The sequence below is a fragment of the Seriola aureovittata genome, chromosome 10 (assembly GCF_021018895.1).
Source record: "Seriola aureovittata isolate HTS-2021-v1 ecotype China chromosome 10, ASM2101889v1, whole genome shotgun sequence".
NCBI classification, from domain to species: domain Eukaryota; kingdom Metazoa; phylum Chordata; class Actinopteri; order Carangiformes; family Carangidae; genus Seriola; species Seriola aureovittata.
This window is the reverse complement of record NC_079373.1, coordinates 989110-1010000: the sequence shown is the minus strand read 5'-3', so window position 1 is coordinate 1010000 and position 20891 is coordinate 989110.

Sequence of the window (20891 nt, the reverse complement as noted above, 5' to 3'; positions counted from 1 at the left end):
TACGCTCCTATGTATTGCGACCCATGGCTGTTTAGGAAGACATGCGCTTTCCACCACACTTACCGAACTGGCGCAGGTGAAAAAATGGCCTCAGTGCACTCAAGAAACAGAATATTCACACTGATTATTTTGATATCCTGGTGAACTGAAGCAATGATTTAGCGAAGAGTGGATGAAATACTGGGATTAAATGGGGACATACAAGTTTCAGTGCTGGTCAAGGAGTTGTGTGCACCAGGAAGGTGGATTGTTGGCATTGATGCAGCTTCCAGGTCCTGATTAGCTTGTTCTGTCTGTCTGTTAGTTGAGGAGAGGCTCACCGTGGCGCCGAAAGCTCGAAAGACGGATTTCCAAACTTGTGCAGCTTATGAAGGAGCTCTGTTTCACAACAACCAATTTCTATCGACTGCGCAAGTGTTCATCACAGCGAGCAGCAGTCATATTCAACTAGATTGAATGGCACGCTGAAGGTGCAGCGACAAACTGTTGCGGCACAGTGCAAGCCATTGGAAATAAAGGGTTTCTGAGGGCAGTGGTGCCCTCGCCGCATCCTGTCTGAAAGCCCAAATAGGCTTGAGTGTCTGCTTCCATAGCGGACCAAAAGAAATGCTGCTTGAGGAGAGACAGAGTGCAGCCTATCCAGGATGACAGGTGAACTGGGAAGTGTGCCCCCAATGGAGAACTTTAGAATGAACAGAGTCAGCTACAAAGAGTAGATTAGGTTGACCAGTACCTGGGTCAGGTTGAGTTTGCTGGGCCTCCCTGGGCCTCCCAAAGGAATCCCAAGAAACAGCTGCCAGGACAAAGGAAGATGACAGATCAGGGCTGGACAGTTTCTTTGGAAACATACTGGTGAGAGAGCACTTCGTGTAATGGGTGAGGTTTGGACCCAAAAGCAGCACCGACTAGGACCGATGATTGGTAATGACTTTTATTGTTATTAGATGCAGGTAAGTAAACACAGTTCAATTCAAAAGGCGAATGGCAGTCTTTGAGGGGCTTGGGGAAAATCCGAGGGCCCAGAATAAAGCTGTGGATGAGGCAGCCGTACCTGGCAGAGGGTAGGTCGGAACCAGGCAGAGGACCGAAAAACCAGCAGGTGAGTAACCCAGGAACACTCACGATGGTCGAGATGAGGACTCTGTCCCAGCGATGATCAATGGGGAAACGAGGAGAACTCACACGCTGCAGCAGTGGAGGTGGAGGACTCAGAGCAGCCCCGAGAACAGGCAGACGAAGACCAGGAAGAGGCAAGGCAGAATCGTGGTCAAAAACAGAAGGGCTGAAGTAATTACCAGGGCAGAGACGAGGCGGGTAGGTCGGGAGCAGGCAGGGTCGGAACCGGGAGATCAGATGAAGAGTAAACGCTGGAAAGTCTTTCATGGGAACAAAGAACAATCTGGCAGTGAGTGTGGAGGAGAGTGGAGCTTTTAACCAGGCTTGATTGCTGAAGAGCTGCAGCTGAGTGAACAGGTGAATGAAGTGACTGACGAGGTGGGTGTGGCTGGCAGATGGGGTGAGCAAGGGAGTGATGAGTGGAAAACAACTGAAGGCAGGTATGTATGGAGAACAAACCATGACAGAACCCCCCCCTCAAGGGACGGCTCCCGACGTCCCAAAAACGCACCAAGCCGGGTGGGAGGAGGGGGCCAGGAGGAGGGACTAAAACTCCTCGGAGCCAGACCAGTCCATCACAGCAGCCGGGTGGGCGGAGGGGGTCTGGAGGAGGGCACCCTCGTTATCCGAGGATGAGTCCTCCTCGGAGGAAGAGACCCCCTCTCCCTCCAAGTCAACAGGCATGGGAGGGACGGATGGCCCCCGATGTGTAGCCCCAGCGGAGGAGGTCGACCTGGAGGGTTGTTCAGGGTGTTGCCGATGAAAATCGGTGATGAGGCGAGGGTCAAGAATGTGACCAGCAGGGACCCACGACCTCTCCTCTGGACCATAGCCATCCCAGTCGACCAGGTATTGAAGCCCACGACCACGACGGCGGGAGCGCAGCAGGCGACGAACAGCGTAGGCCGGACCCCCATCGATAAGGCGAGGAGGCGGTGGAGGAGGAGTGGGGGGCACCAGCGGGCTCTCCAAAACAGGCTTGACGCGAGAGACATGGAAGGTGGGGTGGATGCGCATGGACCGGGGGAGCTGAAGCCTCACTGCCGCCGGGTTGATGACCTTCAGTATGGGAAAAGGACCGATGAATCTTGGAGCCAACTTCCTGGATTCCACCCGGAGAGGGAGGTCCCGGGTGGAGAGCCAAACCTTTTGGCCCACTTGGTAAGTCGGAGCTTGAGTGCGACGCCGGTTGGCCGATGAGGAGTAGCGATCAGAGGCTCGGAGAAGGGCTGCTCGAGCTTGGATCCAGGTGCGGCGACAACGACGGATGAAGGCCTGGACAGAGGGGCAGGTGGCCTCTCCCTCAAGGGCCGGGAAGAGTGGAGGTTGATACCCGTAACAGCATTGAAAGGGGGAGAGGCCAGTGGCCGAGCTGGTGAGGGAGTTGTGGGCGTATTCGACCCACAGGAGCTGCTGGGACCAAGAGGAGGGGTTCCGTGACACCATACAACGTAGTGTTGTCTCCATCTCTTGGTTCATGCGTTCTGCTTGGCCATTGGATTGGGGGTGGAAACCGGAGGACAAACTAACGGAGGCCCCAAGCTGAGCGCAGAACTCCCGCCAGAAGATGGAGGTGAACTGCGGGCCCCGGTCTGAGACCACATCAGTGGGAAGGCCATGGAGGCGGAAGATATGGAGCAGGACCAGCTGAGCAGTCTCTTTGGCAGAGGGGATCTTGGAGAGAGGAATGAAATGTGCCATCTTGCTAAACCGGTCAACCACTGTGAGAATGACTGTGTTCCCACCAGAAGAGGGAAGACCAGTGACGAAGTCCAAGGAGATGTGGGACCATGGGCGCCGAGGCACCGGAAGGGGATGCAAAAACCCAGCAGGGGACTGATGAGAAGGCTTGTGTTGACTGCAGACAGGACAGGCATTGATGTACTCACGAGTGTCCTCTTCCAGCGTGGCCCACCAGAAGCGCTGCTTTAATACATCACAAGTCCTCCGTATTCCAGGATGACAGGTAAGTCTGGAGGAGTGAGCCCACTGGAGTACGTCAGACCTCAGAGCCGAAGGAACAAAGAGACGGTTAGGGGGACAGGCGCTAGGACCTGGTTGATTCTCCATAGCAGCTTTCACCCTCTCCTCCACCTCCCAGGTCAGGGAAGCAATAACACAGGGATACGGGAGGATGGAGTCGGCCTCTTCCCTTGCCTCCCCCTCCCCCTTGAATTGTCGCGACAAGGCATCTGGCTTGATGTTGCGGGATCCAGGTCGATAGGAGAGGGAGAAGTTGAATCGTGTGAAGAAGAGGGACCAGCGGGCTTGGCGGGAGTTCAGTCTCTTGGCAGTCCGGATGTATTCTAGGTTCTTATGATCAGTCCAAACCAGGAATGGCAGTCTGGTCCCCTCCAGCCAATGGCGCCACACCTCTAGGGCCAGCTTGACGGCTAACAGCTCCCGGTTGCCGATGTCATAGTTCCTCTCAGCAGGGGACAGTCGACGAGAGAAGAAGGCACAGGGATGGAGCTTTTGATCTGACGCAGCCCGCTGAGACAGGACGGCTCCCACGCCAACATCGGAGGCATCAACCTCCACAACGAACTGGCGGTCTGGGTCGGGAACCTGAAGGATGGGCGCTGATGTAAAACACGCCTTGAGAGTCTGGAAGGCCTCATCAGCCGCAGAGGTCCAGTGGAAAGGCACCTTGGTGGATGTGAGAGCTGTGAGGGGGGCGGCGACAGTGCTGTAGTTGCGGATGAATCTGCGGTAAAAGTTGGCGAACCCCAGGAAACGTTGCAGGTGCTTGCGGGAGTCAGGGATGGGCCAGGACGTGACTGCTGAGACCTTGGACGGGTCCATCTGCAGACTACCTGGAGCCACAATGTAGCCCAAGAAGGAGACAGAAGAGGCATGAAACTCACACTTCTCGGCTTTGACGAAGAGAGAGTTCTCGAGGAGGCGCTTGAGAACTGCCTGAACATGACTGACGTGCTCCTCCCGGGTCTTGGAGAAGATCAGGATGTCATCCAAGTACACGAACACAAAGCGGTTGAGCATGTCTCGGAGCACGTCATTAACCAGGGCCTGGAAGACAGCGGGGGCGTTGGTGAGACCGAAGGGCATCACCAGGTATTCGTAGTGACCGGAGGGGGTGTTGAAGGCAGTCTTCCACTCATCACCCTCCCGGATGCGGACTAGATGGTAGGCGTTGCGAAGATCTAACTTTGTGAATATGGTGGCCCCCTGGAGAAGCTCAAACGCTGAGGAGATGAGAGGGAGTGGATAGCGATTCTTGATGGTGATGTCGTTGAGGCCCCGATAATCGATGCATGGCCTCAGTGTCTTGTCTTTCTTTTCGACAAAGAAGAACCCTGCCCCCGCCGGAGAAGAAGAGGGTCGGATGATTCCTGCTGCCAGAGAGTCATTGATGTAGGCTTCCATAGCCTCTCTTTCTGGGCCAGACAAAGAGTAGAGACGGCCCTTGGGTGGAGTGGTGCCGGGCTGCAGGTCAATGGCGCAGTCATATGGGCGATGAGGAGGCAGGGATGTGGCCTTGGCCTTGCTGAACACCTCTCGAAAGTCATGGTATTCGGGGGGAACCCCGGACAAGGTAGGCATGACGCTGGAACAGGCTGAGTGCTGGGGAACGCTGGCGTGTCTCAGACAGATCTGGTGGCAGGAAGGGCTCCACCCCAGGATGGTCCCTGCAGCCCAGTCAATGTGGGGGTTATGACGGAGGAGCCAGGGATACCCCAGAATCAGAGGGATGCAAGGGGATGGTAGGACATGAAATTGGACAGTCTCATGGTGGTTACCTGAAAGTAACATGGGTACCGGGATGGTCTGATGAGAGACAGTTCCCAGGAGGTGTCCATCGAGGGCCCTGGCAGGGATCGGATGAGGCAGGGGAATGCGGTCTATCCCCAACTGCAGTGCTAGATCCTCATCAATGATGTTGGCGTCGGCCCCGGAGTCGATGAATGTAGCTAAGGCATGGGAACCGTCCGGGAGGAGGAGCCTGGCGTGAAACACAGGTCTTTGATTGGGGAAGGCTTTGGGTGAAGCTTGGCTCAACAGTATATCCCCGCCTACTGATGAGCCCTGGCTTTTGCTGGACAGCGAGAGACGAAATGGCCGGCCTGACCACAGTATAAACACAGATTGGCCTGACGACGTCGCTCCTTCTCCTTTGGGGAGAGACTGGTGCGACCCAGTTGCATTGGCTCGGACGCCTCTGCCGGGGGGCCGGAAAAGGAGGCGGCACCAGGATCTGAGGCGGTCTCCCGAAGTCGTGAGGGAGGGTTCCCACTGGCTGTTCCCCGTCTCCTCTCACGGCGTCGGGCCTGAATACGGAGGTCCACTCGGATGGCCAGCTCGATCATCCCGTCCAGAGTTGATGGGAGGTCGTGAGACACCAATTCATCCTTGATGTAGTCGGCCAGACTGTGGAGGAAGAAGTCACGGAGGGCCGACTCATTCCAGCTGCTCTGGCGGGCTCGAGTGCGGAAGTCAATCGAGAAGTCAGCCACCGTCTGATTCCCCTGTCGAAGACTCAGCAGGTCACGAGCTGCGTCCGACCCAGAAACTCCCATTCCAAAAACCTTGCGGAGCTCCTCTGAGAATGCCTGGAAGGAGGCGCAAGCAGGAGTCTGCTTCTCCCACTCCGCAGTTCCCCAGAGACGGGCGCGGCCCGTGAGGTGGTTGATGGTGAAGGCCACCCGGGCTGCCTCAGTGGAAAACGTGAGGGGCTGGAGTGCAAACAAAATGGAACAGTTCGTGATGAACGGGTTGCAGCCGTCAGGATCCCCAGCGTAACGCTCGGGTGCGCCGACCCGAGGTTCGGTGATGGCTCCAGAAGGAGGCGGCGGTGGTGGTGGTGGTGTTGGGGGTTCAGGAGACCTCGACGTAGCAACTGCCTGAGCAAGGGTGGATGACAGCTGCTGGATCTGGGTGAGGGCGGCCGCCATCATACTTTCATGCCGCTGGAGAACGTCCTCTATTCTCTCAAAGCGGTTCTGTGGAGACGGGGGGCGCGCTGGGTCCATGACTGGCCAGATTGTACTGTAATGGGTGAGGTTTGGACCCAAAAGCAGCACCGACTAGGACCGATGATTGGTAATGACTTTTATTGTTATTAGATGCAGGTAAGTAAACACAGTTCAATTCAAAAGGCGAATGGCAGTCTTTGAGGGGCTTGGGGAAAATCCGAGGGCCCAGAATAAAGCTGTGGATGAGGCAGCCGTACCTGGCAGAGGGTAGGTCGGAACCAGGCAGAGGACCGAAAAACCAGCAGGTGAGTAACCCAGGAACACTCACGATGGTCGAGATGAGGACTCTGTCCCAGCGATGATCAATGGGGAAACGAGGAGAACTCACACGCTGCAGCAGTGGAGGTGGAGGACTCAGAGCAGCCCCGAGAACAGGCAGACGAAGACCAGGAAGAGGCAAGGCAGAATCGTGGTCAAAAACAGAAGGGCTGAAGTAATTACCAGGGCAGAGACGAGGCGGGTAGGTCGGGAGCAGGCAGGGTCGGAACCGGGAGATCAGATGAAGAGTAAACGCTGGAAAGTCTTTCATGGGAACAAAGAACAATCTGGCAGTGAGTGTGGAGGAGAGTGGAGCTTTTAACCAGGCTTGATTGCTGAAGAGCTGCAGCTGAGTGAACAGGTGAATGAAGTGACTGACGAGGTGGGTGTGGCTGGCAGATGGGGTGAGCAAGGGAGTGATGAGTGGAAAACAACTGAAGGCAGGTATGTATGGAGAACAAACCATGACACTTCGGGTTTAATCATTTTTGAGCCTGGGTGGTAGGTAAGAGTGAAATTTAACCAACCAAAAAATAGCACTGAACGAGCCTGTTGGGACTTCAAACATTTAGCTCACTGGATGTAAGCTACGTTTATTATGGTCAGTCCACACAATAAAGGGATGCACAGCTCCCTCAAGCCAGTGTTACCACTCCTCCAAAGCAAGTTTTACTGGCAGCAAATCATAATTTCCAAGGTAATTATTACTCCCACAAGGGATAAGCAACAAGACAAGAAGGCATGGAGGTGGGGGATCTGATCTGGAATGGAGCATTGGGAAAGGATGACTTCCACCCAGGTGTCTTTGGGCATCCACTTCCACAATTAACTGGTGGGCAGGGTCAGATAAGTAGGATTAAAACTGTGGTGAAACGTCTCTTGAGTTCAGTGAATGCCAGCTCAGCCTCAGGGGTCCAGGTAAAGAGAGTAAAAGAGGAGGTGAGCTAGGTAAGGGGTGCTGCCCCTTGTTTTAATGAGACTGGCGTTGGTCACTGTGCCCTTTTCACCTTCAAGTATTCCAGGAAACTCGCAGTGAAATTCACATGTCTCGGCCTTGATGAATTACTTGTTATTTAGTAGTAGTAGTCTCTGCAGCATTTGATGGATGTGGAGGGGGGGTTCATGGAGGTTCCGTGAGAAGATGAGAATGTCTAGGTAGACAAAGACAAAATAGTTAACTAAGTCTCCGAGGACATGATCGACAAGCACCTGGAAGACAGTGGGGGCATTACTTAGACCTAAGAGCATGACAATAGCGTCTGTGAATCAGCTTATGAAAATTTCACATGACTCATGATTTTGCATGATTGTAATGAATCATGTGAAAACAGCAATTTATCATGTAAAACAGAATTTCATGTATGATGATGAAGTTATATATGGATGTGAGTTTTGGACATTTTACAATTAGAATATCATACTTCATGTGTCGAAATTTCACTTTGATAAAGTTACCAAAATGTTAGATAAACAGATTGACTGCAGCATTGAATGTTTTTTTTTTCCTCGATAGCTTGTTGTGTAATTGATTGATGATGATTGTAACGGTGAATTTGTCCAAAATAAGGAAACATTCAGTTAAGATAGGTAAAATACAGCAGAATAAAGTGTAAGTGTTGTTACAGCAAAGATTATTGAGTTTCTTCACTTGTCCTTTTATAATCTGTAGTGTTACTCCTTAATAAGAAAGACTTTAATGAAAGCAATTAGGGTATTATTTAATGTTAAGAGAACTTAAAATAGAACTAATGAACTGGACCTGGGTGATTTCTGATCCACTTCACAGCACAAAGCGATTAAACATCAAATCGACATTTTCCACGGCTCTGCTCTCTGTGTTATTATGATGTGAAGGCAGGTCATTCACTCACAGTAACAATATTGAAGTCAGATAAATAATTAGAAAGTTGGACACAAACTTTTATTTACTGCAGCTCCTATTAGAGACAGATTAGTAATTAGAGAGAGACACTTTGAAACCACCTCAGTGAGCACAGTGATGAGACAACCGAGCAGAAAATTGCCAGTTGCAGGAGCAAGATGCAATAATCTGCTGGTTGACAAGTACTTCATTAGTTGGTTTGTAGTCCGACAGTCACTTTGAAGGGCTGCTGGCTTTCAGCACTTGCTGAAATGGGCCCTGAAAATCATAATTAGTATGTGTGTTCATTTGTAGTTTGATTGGGGGTAAATGTAGCGGTGAGTTTTGTTAGGTGAAGAGAAAATGAATTTGATCAGTTATCTACTGCAGCAGGCCTCAATTTAATGTAATGACAATTTAAAGCTGCATTAGTCAGTATTTTTATATGAACAATGAATCAAATGAAATGAATGTCAAAAGAGCTGCACTAAGTCATGAACTCATCATGAATTATAGTTGTCCTGTATAGGAGAGAATCTGCCAGCACTGGGATCCAGGAGGGAGCTGATTGTATTAGTAGCCTGGCCTGGCCTGGCCTGGCCTGGCATGGCTTGGCTTGGCCTGGCCTGGCCTGGCCTTCGCTTTCCCATTAGCAGCCAGTGTTCCACTGTTCTGCTGATGATACTCAGCTGGACCCTTCTCAAATCATCAGGTTAGAGGCCTTTTTCTCTGCTGTGAAGGGTCGAATGTCAATTTCCTGCTACTGAATTAAGATAAAACTGAGATGCTGGTTATTGGCCTGGCCCAACAACAGTTTGCTTCAGAAAGTCACCCTCCGCAACTGTGTGATTTCTTACCAGACCGACAGTTTAATTGACATTCTGGTCCTCGTTGACGGACAGGTTGGTCCATGGATTCATACTTTTTTCCACTGTTTTTCAACTGTCCAACGTTGATGAGCCTCAGCCTGACCTGGTATTGTGCTGTTGCTCCTTCTGATGCTTCTCTGCTCACAACAGTTGTAAAGAGTGGTTATCTGAGTGAGCCTAGCCTTAAAACCGCTCTTCAGAAACCTGTGGGTGACGTCACAGAGGCTACATCTATTTTTATTTACAGTCTATGGCTCTGACCAGTCCGTCCATTCTCCTCTGACCTCTGACCTCTCTCATCAACACAGAGCTGCTGCTCACTGGATGCTTTTGTTGTTGCTTCCAGGAGATCAACAATTTGAGAAAAAACTCAGACTAGGGTTGTGCCAACGGACGATGATTTCAGTTATCGACAATCATTAGAACTATCTCCGACTGCTCAGGCCTTTGCAAATGTCAAGGCCATATTTAATTTAATGTAGTAACTTATTTGTAGTATTAAATTAATACTGACACATGCAGATCATCTGATTGTAATGAAGCTGCTTGTTGTGTGCAGGAGCTCTGATTTAAGAGCAGAGGAGATCGACAGACAGACTGACCGTGTCATTTAGTTCAGTTTTCTTTTTATGGTGGTAAATAGAACTTCTGGAGTCAATGAGGGAGAGAGGCAGCAATACAGGACACACTTTATGGTCACTTCTCTTTCTCTAGGGTAACACAGTCCCCAGGTGTAGAGTTGCTGGAGCCACTGGGATGACGCTCTACTGCTTTTTTTCTCCAACTGATAATAATAATAATAATAATAATAATAACCCGACAATCGAACTGTGGGGAAGATCACTCAACCCTAACTCAGACCAGTGTCTGACACCAATAATCATGTCACAGTCACAGTCACTGAGATCACATTTCCTCATTCTGATGTCTGATGTGAACATTAACTGAAACTCCTCGGCTCGATCTGCAGGAGTTTATGCACTGCACTGCTGCCACGTGATTGGCTGTTTGTATAATTGCATGAATAAACAGGGGTACAGGCTAAAAGTAACATGGATACCGATGCTGGTAATATAATAAATGCACACATGGAAACAATGATTGTACATGACAGTGTAATCAGAATCAGGACAAAGAAAACAAAGAGCAAATCTAACGGTGGCAGATATTTTCAACTAGACTAACTCCAAATCAACTGTGATAAATGTGAATATATGAATTTCAGTGAACACACACACACACACACACACACACACACACACATGCAATGATGAGATGTTCAGGCCTGGTCAAGTGTGCCTGTGCTACAAGGGAAGTTGGAGAGAGAGAGAGAGAGAGAGAGATGCTATATAAAGTTAACCCAGATTCATTTGGAGGAGGTTTTCAGTCAGTAAGGATTCTGGATGCTCCTCTGATCTCCTCTCTGGTCCTGTGGGTTACCTGGAAGACAGTATTTTGCTCATCTACAAAACCGGTCCAGGTTTCTATTTTGTCCTTTTGTAAACCAAACCATCATTACACAGTTTCCAGGAGGGGGGGGGGGAAGCAACAGTATCAGCAGTCAAGTGTTGGAAGAAGAAACAGCAGTGAACAGGTGAGACTGACGCCTGCAGAGAACTTCAGATTCAGCTTGTTTATCAGCTGCATGCAGTTGCCACACTTGGCTCTTAGGGCAGCTTCAATCACATCAGACCTGCTTTTGTACATTTGTGTGGAAGACTGGAGATTTGGTTCCATGTTTCTTTTGAAACATTCATATTTTGTAGAAACATGAATTTGGAAGGTTAATGCTCTAAGGACTGTTCTTCAGGCTTGCTCTGTTTTGATGTCAAAACTTTACCATGTTGACAGGAAGCTCATTAAACATAACTGTTGCCTTCTGGAGCATGAGATCCTTTATATTGAAAGCATGAAAAACTAAAAAATAAAGTTTGTTTTTATTTTCATCAAAATAATCTAAACTCAAAGATCCACTACTAGGTTTTCAGAGCTTTTAGCCACGTCACTGTCTTCTTCAGTAAATGACTCAGGTGTCATAATGTGACAACTGAACATTGAATGGAATTTGAAGCAGTCCAGACCATTTCCAAACTACTAATAAACTACTGATGTATGTCCTGCTCATTTTGGTGAATCTGGATCAGGACCCAGCTACAGACACAGATACATATACAGACTGTGTCTGTGCATCACTCCCCTACTTCGTAGTGCTGGAATGTTCACGTAGACTGGATGTGGTGAGTGTGGCAGCACAGGCTGAATGAGATGGGATTGTTGTGTGTTTGCATGTGACACCCTCCATCTCACCCAAAAAAAAAAACATCTTAATATACTTTTCTCTTGTGATGATAATGACACACAGACCCACTACAGTATCACAGGACCCTACCACACTTATCCCTAACCTCAGATCACTGTTCATATTGCTTTTCCAACTATGAAGGAGATTTTTCTTCCTCCAGTGTTCCTCTTGTTTTCCTAAAGGTCAAAACAACCTTCACACTGATAGACATTGTTAAACTTCTGTTATGACTGTTTGTGTTTAGATGGAGCCGCTGCTATCATCTGTAGCTAGGGTACCCAGAGTCTTCTAGATAAGAGGGTGCAAGGAAAGCGTAGCTAGAAGATATTGTTCAAATCTTGTTGTTGTAAAGGATGAGTTAAGTATGAAAGGGACAATACACAGGTAAGCACATGTGACAAAGTGGTTTTTCATGGGGTCATTAAAATCTAAAAGATTCAATCTCTGGATAGAATTGATGCTTACAGAAAACTCCACAGCAATCAGATCAGACTTTAATATTTCTTGTTTGCATTTTGAGCAGGAGGTGAACAAAGACATTAGGAATCATTCTCTGAGGACCATGAATGTCCACAGTGAATGTTATGCTTGTCTGCTGATTAAACAGACGATCTGGACATGAGGAGCTGAGTCTATGAGTCGTTCCTTCTTGTTTGAGTTTGTATGAACTTCAGCTCCACTTGAATTCACACACACTTACAATTAATACAGTGTATGCTTCAACACACACACACTTGAAATTAATTCACTGCATGCATGAATACATACACATGCCCCACACTTATGCTTCACACACTGACACATTCATGACACCCAGTCTGCTGTTAGAGAACACACTCATGCCGGCACACACACACACACACGAAAGGACGAACACATACATAAGCACTAAACATACACTTTAGTTCACAGTGACCTTACAGAGGAGAAAATACAAGACGGCTTCATTTGCAGAGGGAAAGAAACACTGCAGACATCAAGTTGTAATGTTGGTGCTGTTACAGAAATCTATTTTTGAATACAATTAAGCTCCATCTGACATATTCTAGCTACTATACCCTCGGTCTTAGATGAAGCACTGTAATCCTGTAGATGATAAACAGTTTGTAGAATGTGAATTGAAAAAAAAACATCCTTAACTGCAGCAAAACAGAGATATTGTCTATTGTTTTTCACAGACTTTAGGTCTAAGGAATAATCCACCAAAAAACCTCTGTATTGAGAATCACCCACTCCCTGTCATCTTAAAGGTGGATTCCCAGCTGTAACAGTGGATTCCAACGAAAACAAAGTTTCATTTCCATTCTTAAGTTTGTCTAGCAACCAGTGGAAGTCATGTATTCACATTTATTGTGCCTTACATTGGTAAATTCATATTTTCACATAGACCACTTGACAGTTATCACTCAGGCTCCAGACAATCAGGTCTAAGCAAATCTTTGTTTGCTGCTGGACATAAATCAGCCTCTGCAGAGAAATGTTGTTTCTTACTACCTGGTAAATCCTCCACAGTGTTTCTCATTCATCACCTCATCTAAATTTGTCCAGTTTCATAATGAAACGAAGATTTACACTTAATATAACATAAAAGTGTTATGATTTCGTCTTTTCTTCTCTGTAGATTCTCTGATTCTCTCTCAAAATAGAGCCCTAAACCTTTATGTTTCATTCACTGTAAATGTTTCACTACTATATCATTCTCTTTCCAACGCTTGTTGCAGTTTGCTGCGCAGCAGCACAGATTGAAATGTGTACCAAGAGCTGAATAAGTGTAAAAACATGCTAACATAGTTGGCAGGCTTCCTGGATTTTGAAGTGTACCAAAGCTTTATTTAGGAAGCAGCTGCCTGGGAACTTCTGTTGACCAGCTGTGTTTCTTTGGCTCAGATTCAGACAGACAGACAGCCTCTTGCTGGTTCAGCAGAGTTTAAATCAGTGAAGGGTTTCAGAGCACAGCAAGATGTGACCCATCATCAATCACACACACACACACACACACACACACACACACACACACACACACACACACACACACACACACACACACACACACACACACACACAGAGACTGTCTGCCTACCACCTGCTTCCCCCTGTGTGTGTGGCACTGAGTTGCTGTGAGGATGAGATGTGGTCCTTTTCCACTCCAGTGTGTTTCCATGCACTAGGAGTCAGTCACCGGTCACCTGCATTTACAGTGTGAAACAGGGTGTGTGAGGCGGGGTGAGTGAGACATGGTGTGTGAGGCAGAGTGTTTGAGGTGGGATGTGTGAGACAGGGTGTGTGAGGAGGGTGTGTGAGACAGGGTGTGTGGGGTAGAGTGTGTGAGGAGGGGTGTGTGAGGAGGGGTGTGTGAGATGGGGTGTGTGAGGTGGTGTGTGTGAGGAGGGGTGTGTGAGGAGGGGTGTGTGAGATGGGGTGTGTGAGGTGGGGGGGTGAGGTAGAATGTATGAGGAGGGGCGTGTGAGGTAGAATGTGTGAGGAGTGTGAGGTAGAGTGTGTGAGGAGGGGTGTGTGAAGAGGAGTGTGTGAGGAGGGTTGTGTGAGGTAGAGTGTGTGAGGAGGGGTGTGTGAGGAGGAGTGTGTGAGGAGGGGTGTCTGAGGTAGAGTGTGTGAGGAGGGGTTTGTGAGGTAGAGTGTGTGAGGAGGGGTGTGTGAGGTAGAATGTGTGAGGAGGGTGTGTGAGGTAGAGTGTGTGAGGAGGGGTGTGTGAGGTAGAATGTGTGAGGAGGGGTGTCTGAGGTAGAGTGTGTGAGGAGGGGTTTGTGAGGTAGAGTGTGTGAGGAGGGGTGTCTGAGGTAGAGTGTGTGAGGAGGGGTGTGTGAGGTAGAGTGTGTGAGGAGGGGTGTGTGAGGTAGAATGTGTGAGGAGGGGTGTGTGAGGTAGAATGTGTGAGGAGGGGTGTGTGAGGAAGAATGTGTGAGGAGGGGTGTGTGAGGTAGAATGTGTGAGGAGGGTGTGTGAGGTAGAATGTGTGAGGAAGAATGTGTGAGGAGGGTGTGTGAGGTAGAATGTGTGAGGAGGGGTGTGTGAGGTAGAGTGTGTGAGGAGGGGTGTGTGAGGTAGAATGTGTGAGGAGGGGTGTGTGAGGTAGAGTGTGTGAGGAGGGGTGTGTGAGGTAGAATGTGTGAGGAGGGGTGTGTGAGGAAGAATGTGTGAGAGGGGTGTGTGAGGTAGAATGTGTGAGGAGGGGTGTGTGAGGAAGAATGTGTGAGGAGGGGTGTGTGAGGAAGAATGTGTGAGAGGGGTGTGTGAGGTAGAATGTGTGAGGAGGGGTGTGTGAGGTAGAGTGTGTGAGGAGGGGTGTGTGAGGAAGAATGTGTGAGAGGGGTGTGTGAGGTAGAATGTGTGAGGAGGGGTGTGTGAGGTAGAGTGTATGAGGAGGGGTGTGTGAGGTAGAGTGTGTGAGGAGGGGTGTGTGAGGTAGAATGTGTGAGGAGGGGTGTGTGAGGAAGAATGTGTGAGGAGGGGTGTGTGAGGAGGGGTGTGTGAGGTAGAATGTTTGAGGAGGGGTGTATGAGGTAGAATGTGTGAGGAGGGGTGTGTGAAGAGGAGTGTGTGAGGAGGGGTGTGTGAAGAGGAGTGTGTGAGGAGGGGTGTGTGAAGAGGAGTGTGTGAGGAGGGGTGTGTGAGGTAGAATGTGTGAGGAGGGGTGTGTGAGGTAGAGTGTGTGAGGAGGTGTGTGAGGTAGAGTGTGTGAGGAGGGGTGTGTGAGGTAGAATGTTTGAGGAGGGGTGTATGAGGTAGAATGTGTGAGGAGGGGTGTGTGAAGGGGAGTGTGTGAGGAGGGGTGTGTGAAGAGGAGTGTGTGAGGAGGGGTGTGTGAGGTATAGTGTGTGAGGAGGGGTGTGTGAGGTAGAGTGTGTGAGGAGGGGTGTTTGAGGTAGAGATAGAATAAGCATTGTAACATCATCAGACAGATTTAAAGTTATTTTCTATGACGTCATCGTCCTGCTGATCAGAACATGCCTCTGTGTGTTGCTGTGTAGGGCATGTTGTTACATCACTCCCAGACATTAATAGTGTTTTTACACTGCATGGTACCAACTCAACTCAACTCAGACTCCGTCTCTAAACTCTGACTCTGACTTTGACTAGACAGTGTTTGCTTTCACCAACAATATCATGCAACAAATATCAATCACTGCCCCTGGACAAAGCAAGCTCCAGGGACTGGATATTACCTAGAGCAATGGTTCTCAACCTGTGGGCCGGGGCCCACTGGTGGGCCGCAAAAGTATTGCAAGTGGGCTAACAAATCATTTGCAAAACAGTACAATTTTGGAGAATATAATAAATAAAATTAAAAATATATAGTATGTTTTTAAAACAAAATTATCTTTAAAAACATTTAACATGCAATATTATCACAAAGATGAATCCGAACGTAGAAGAATGGAAAGAGACAAGGAAAAACCTGAAGCTTGTTTTGAAGTAACATGGTGATTTATAAGTTTAATTCTGTCTAAAATTACTGACATCTACCACAACAAAAATGTCCATTCATGGAAACAGTAGAAAAACCCTAAATGTCTGGCTGGTCAGTGGTTTTAAATAACTGGGACTGCCTCTGAGCCTTTTCATCCAACTCTAAACTTTCAAATGAAGCAGCAAGGAAAGCTTTTTATTTATTTATTTGGATGTAAGCATTAAGTGTGGTTGGTTTCTCTATTAGAGACAATAACAGCAGTGGAGGATTCAGTTAATAAGAGAGCTCTTTATGTAGTTATTTTTTTAATGTTGATGATTATTATTTTAGTTAACACCTTTCTAATGAGCAGCTGTTCTCAATTTTCTGTGTGTGTGTATGTGTGTGTGTGTGTGTGTGTCTGTATGGCGTTAGATGGGCTGCAGAGAAAGAATCTGATGTGTGGGTCAGTGATTCTGTCTGACTGACATGCTGTAGCTGCTTGTATTATTCTGCATGTTTATCCTGTTTTTATTGTCTTTTGTAATTAACAACAGCTTTATGATCACAAGCAGGTAGATGGGCCTGTGTATGTGTGTGTATGTGTGTGTGTGTGTGTGTGTGTGTGTGTGCCATCTCTGCCTGGTTGTTCTTTTCTGTCTTTAATGAGCCAGAGATTGCTGTTATTATCGTCCGTGTTGTTTCTTCAGCTCACACGTTTCTAATGAACAGCTGCTCTACGCCTGGCGGTGCGAGCCAGCGCACACACAAACACGAATGGACGCGCAACACAAGTTTGACAAGGCTCTGTGTGCTATAGGGCAGTGGTGGGAGTCTTGGATTTAAAGGGCTGTTACAGTTTTTTATAGTTTTACTTAACACAAAACATATTCTGCACATCTACAAACTGTGTTGGATTTCTTTTTTAGGTTTTTGAATGTTATACCTCCATTTTCCTTTTCATTTCCAAAATACCATAAATAATGTAGGCCTACTTTATGGGCCCTCTTCCCTTCTGTCAGTAATATTCTCATGCATAGAAGACTGAATCAACAACATAACACGCACATCTGTATTCTTATTCTAACGTTTCCCTCCCTCTCTTTACTTTCTTCATCTTCACTAGTTTGGCAAATTATATATTGTATGTTAGAGAAGAGACAGGAATAATTAGATCCTTCTTCAAATGTTACTTTTCATTTTATCAGCTAAAACATACAAAACAATGAAGCAGTAATTGTGTGAAAGTTTGGGTGCCCTATTATGTCAGCACTAAGTAAACCTCAGACATGACAGCTTACAAAGACTTCCAGCCAGAGTTGTTCAGTTCTTTCATCCACAGAGTTTCAGTGATGTTCAGCTCAGTAGCTTGTGTTTCTTGGAGTGGTCATGGTGGATATTAAGGTCTGCTTACGATCATTTTCCTGTTGTAGAAGCCAGCCTCTTTTCACTTTCACTTTCTTGATGGACTGTGTGACATTTGAATCCAGAATTTACTGATATTTAATAGAATCCATTCTTCCCTCTGTCCTGTGTCACTGGCTCAGGACAAGCACAAAGTATTTAATAATATTTTAACCCCACACTGAACAGTTGTCAAAATGTTATTTTCATCAAAAGCTGCACTTTTTTTCCAAACAAACTATTGTTGATTGTGTCTAAAGAGCTGAATTTGAACTACATTGGTCCACAGCAGCTGTTTCCAAAATCACTGTGGCTTATCCAGATGTTGCTCTGCAGACTACATCGATGCTGCACGGTGAACGGAGCACCACCACTCCTTTGTCAGATCAACGTTCCTGGAGTTCATTTGCAGTCTCTTTTTGTCCAGCAGACATTCAGTTTTATCCGAAGGTTTTCTTGGTCTTCCAGAACTGGTCTTCATGTCCACAGTTCCCCTTAACTGACATTTCTTAAAGGAGCTAGCCCCTGAGTCAGTTGCTCAGAGACGCTCATGGTCGTTACCACAAGGTTTGAAGACTGAGAGAATTTATCAGTTATCAACTGACAAATCCTAATGACAATTCACGAGCAAGTCCAACAAGGCCGAACAAGTTAATGAAGTTCAAATAACTTAGTCATCACTTTATGAGTTCAATTTGTCTCAAAGAGCAGCAGGTTCATGAAATTGAGGCCAGTACGTTCTCATTTGTCAAAAAGCTAACCATTGTAATAGGTTCCACCAACATCTACACCAGCTTTCATCGCTGACTGACTGATGATTTTTCCACCACTGGTCAGTGGAATGCCGAGCCTCAGTCGACTGAGCTGCTCTGGTTTCCCGGCTGCTCAGGAACTGCAGGGAAGAGGAGGAGCACATCCAATACAATTGCCTCCATTACAGCAAATGCATTACTTTCATTCCATGTATCATTACTACTAAATGAATAACTAAACATGAGACACACTGAGCAGAGAGAGCAGGAGAGAGGGAGGGAGAGAGAGAAGTCATCGGTAACGAGGCTTCGTACTAACGACTATGACCAACTCTACATATCAAACAGAGGGAGTAAGACATAAAGACCTGCCTCTAATAAAAGTCTGTGACGTTCTGGAGTTGAAGTAAATAAAGACCAAACTATTGTGGATCCAAGAAAGTGCTCCATGTGTCAGCCACCTCACACTATAAGACTATAAGAAAAGGACTAGGACTTTTACATCTGGTGGTCACACTATAACTGCATGCCAATGCAGTTGTGAGCGTGGATTATTTTGGACCGTCTGGACTACTTTGGACTACTGCCACTCTAATACTAGACAAAACATTAGAAACATCACTCTTTATACCACATTAGTACGAATTCACCACTAACTACAGCCTCTAAATGAACACAGAGTTAGAGCAACACTGCTGACATAGTGTCAGTGAAAAGCTTCACAAAGATAGGTTTTATTTCAGGGCAGTTGTGTAGAACTGCACTGCAAGACCGTACAAACCTGTGTATTTAATAAAGTGGTAACTACAGCCCTGCAATTTGACAGTGAATATTTTGTCACTTGACTAATTGAGCCTTAATTCGCCCAAAATGAAGAAATAATTAACAGCACAACAATGTCAGTCACCCCGTGTCTTTCCTCACCTCCCCACTCTCTGTGGTCTCGTTAAAGAGCCATAAGTGAGTGACAGACAGGAAGTCAGATCATAAAGGTGTCATCGTGTCACCTCATGTCTTCTGTTCCCATTTCAATTAACAGATCACTCCTGATCTGTATTGTTGAGACAGATTTCCCAGCATGTGGTCCTGTGCTGCTCTTTCCTGGCTGCTATTTCTGAGGTTTGGCAGTTGAATTCAACACCATGATCATGGCTTTCATACTGAGAACAGTTACTATGAAAGCTATGGTTACAGTAAGAATATATTCAAATTACATGTTATACATCCATTGTGATACGTTCTAGGCTATATTTCCCATCGACAATGGATCATGGTCTAACTGCTGTGTATCTGCTAAGTCAGATTGCTACATTTCTGTTTGGTTTTGGACCATTTTAGTTTGGAGGAGGATAAGCATGATAAGGAATGCAACAAGTGGCAGCAAGTCCTTGTAGCTCGTAGTTTTTTTTTGCAATATATTTGTATATATTAGTATATTTTTTGTCAATTGATGTTTTTTAATCTACGTCCTCGTTTCGTCTGACAGAGAAAATAACGTAAACAAAGGAAGAACTCCTGGTTTTAAAGTTTACCAGATATGGAGTTAAACATCCCATAACGGCTGAGCTGGAGAAGCCGCTCCGTGGATGCAGAGCCGGGGCTAAGCTAAAGGCTAGTACATGTACATATAAGCCTTTTCTACCATGGGAAATGTCAACTCCCTGGCTAAGAAGTGTGATGAACCGGAGGCACTTGTGAAGAACCAGCAAACATATCATGAGTGTAGTCTCATGTGTTTCACTGAGACCTTGTTAAACGACAACACTCCCGACCGCTGTGTGGATTTACCCGGCTTCACTGCAGTACGAGCGGATAGAGACGCCAGAGCAAGTGGAAAGAATAAAGATGGAGGACTGGTTCTGCTTGTGAACAGTAGATGGTGCAACCCTGGTCACATCACAGTGAAGGAGAAGATCTGCTGTTGGGATATTTAACTGTTGGCAGTTGGTCTTAGACCGCACTATATACCAAGGGAGTTCTGTCACATCGTCGCCATTGTTGTTTCCATTCAACCACTAGCAGAGCCTGCAGTCGCCTGTGACGTCATCCACGAGACTGTTGCGAGAGTACAGACCCAGCACCCTGATGCATTCATTACAATATTGGGGGATTTTAACCATGTCACTCTCACCTCTCACCTGACTGGCTTCACTCAGTATGTTGACTGTCCCACAAGGGAAAATAAGACACTGGATCTGTTGCATGCAAATGTCAAGGAGGCCTACACTGCTTCAGCTCTACCACCACTTGGCAGATCAGATCATAATCTGGATCTTCTTCAGCCTTCCTACAAGCCCTGTGTACTGAGGCAGGCTGCAACCACCCGCTCATTCAGGAACTGGACCCCAGAGGCCAGTGAATCTCTAAAAGACTGTTTTGAGTGGACGGATTGGAATGTCCTGTTGGAGTCACAGGGAAGTGATAACAGCAAAGGACCCTGACCTTGATAAAATGGTCAAATGTACCACAGACTACATTAACTTCTGTATGGACACTGTAATACCAGCAAGAACTGTACACTGCTTTCCAAACAACAAACCCTGGATCACCAGTAACATCAAAACCCTCCTCAACCAGAAAAAGGAGGCCTTCAGGGATGGAGACAGGGAGAAGCTCAGGTGTGTGTGTGTAACAAAGCCAATGAGTTCAACCTGTTCTACAACAGGTGTGACACAGCCTCACCTGTTCTCTCTCCCACTGCTTCAGCTGCAGCTTCTCCTACGGCATCTCCTCCACAACCTGAGACTGCAGCTGCACCTCCCTCCACACTGGGGTCAAGTCTCCTGTCCTTTACAGCAGAACAGATGAATCTGAGTCTCTCCAGAAGATCTTAAACTTAAGTCTTCAAACAGGGAGGAAAACATTATGTCTTGTTCCGGTCCCTAAAGTAGGACGATCGGCTGAGATAAATGACTACTGACCTGTGG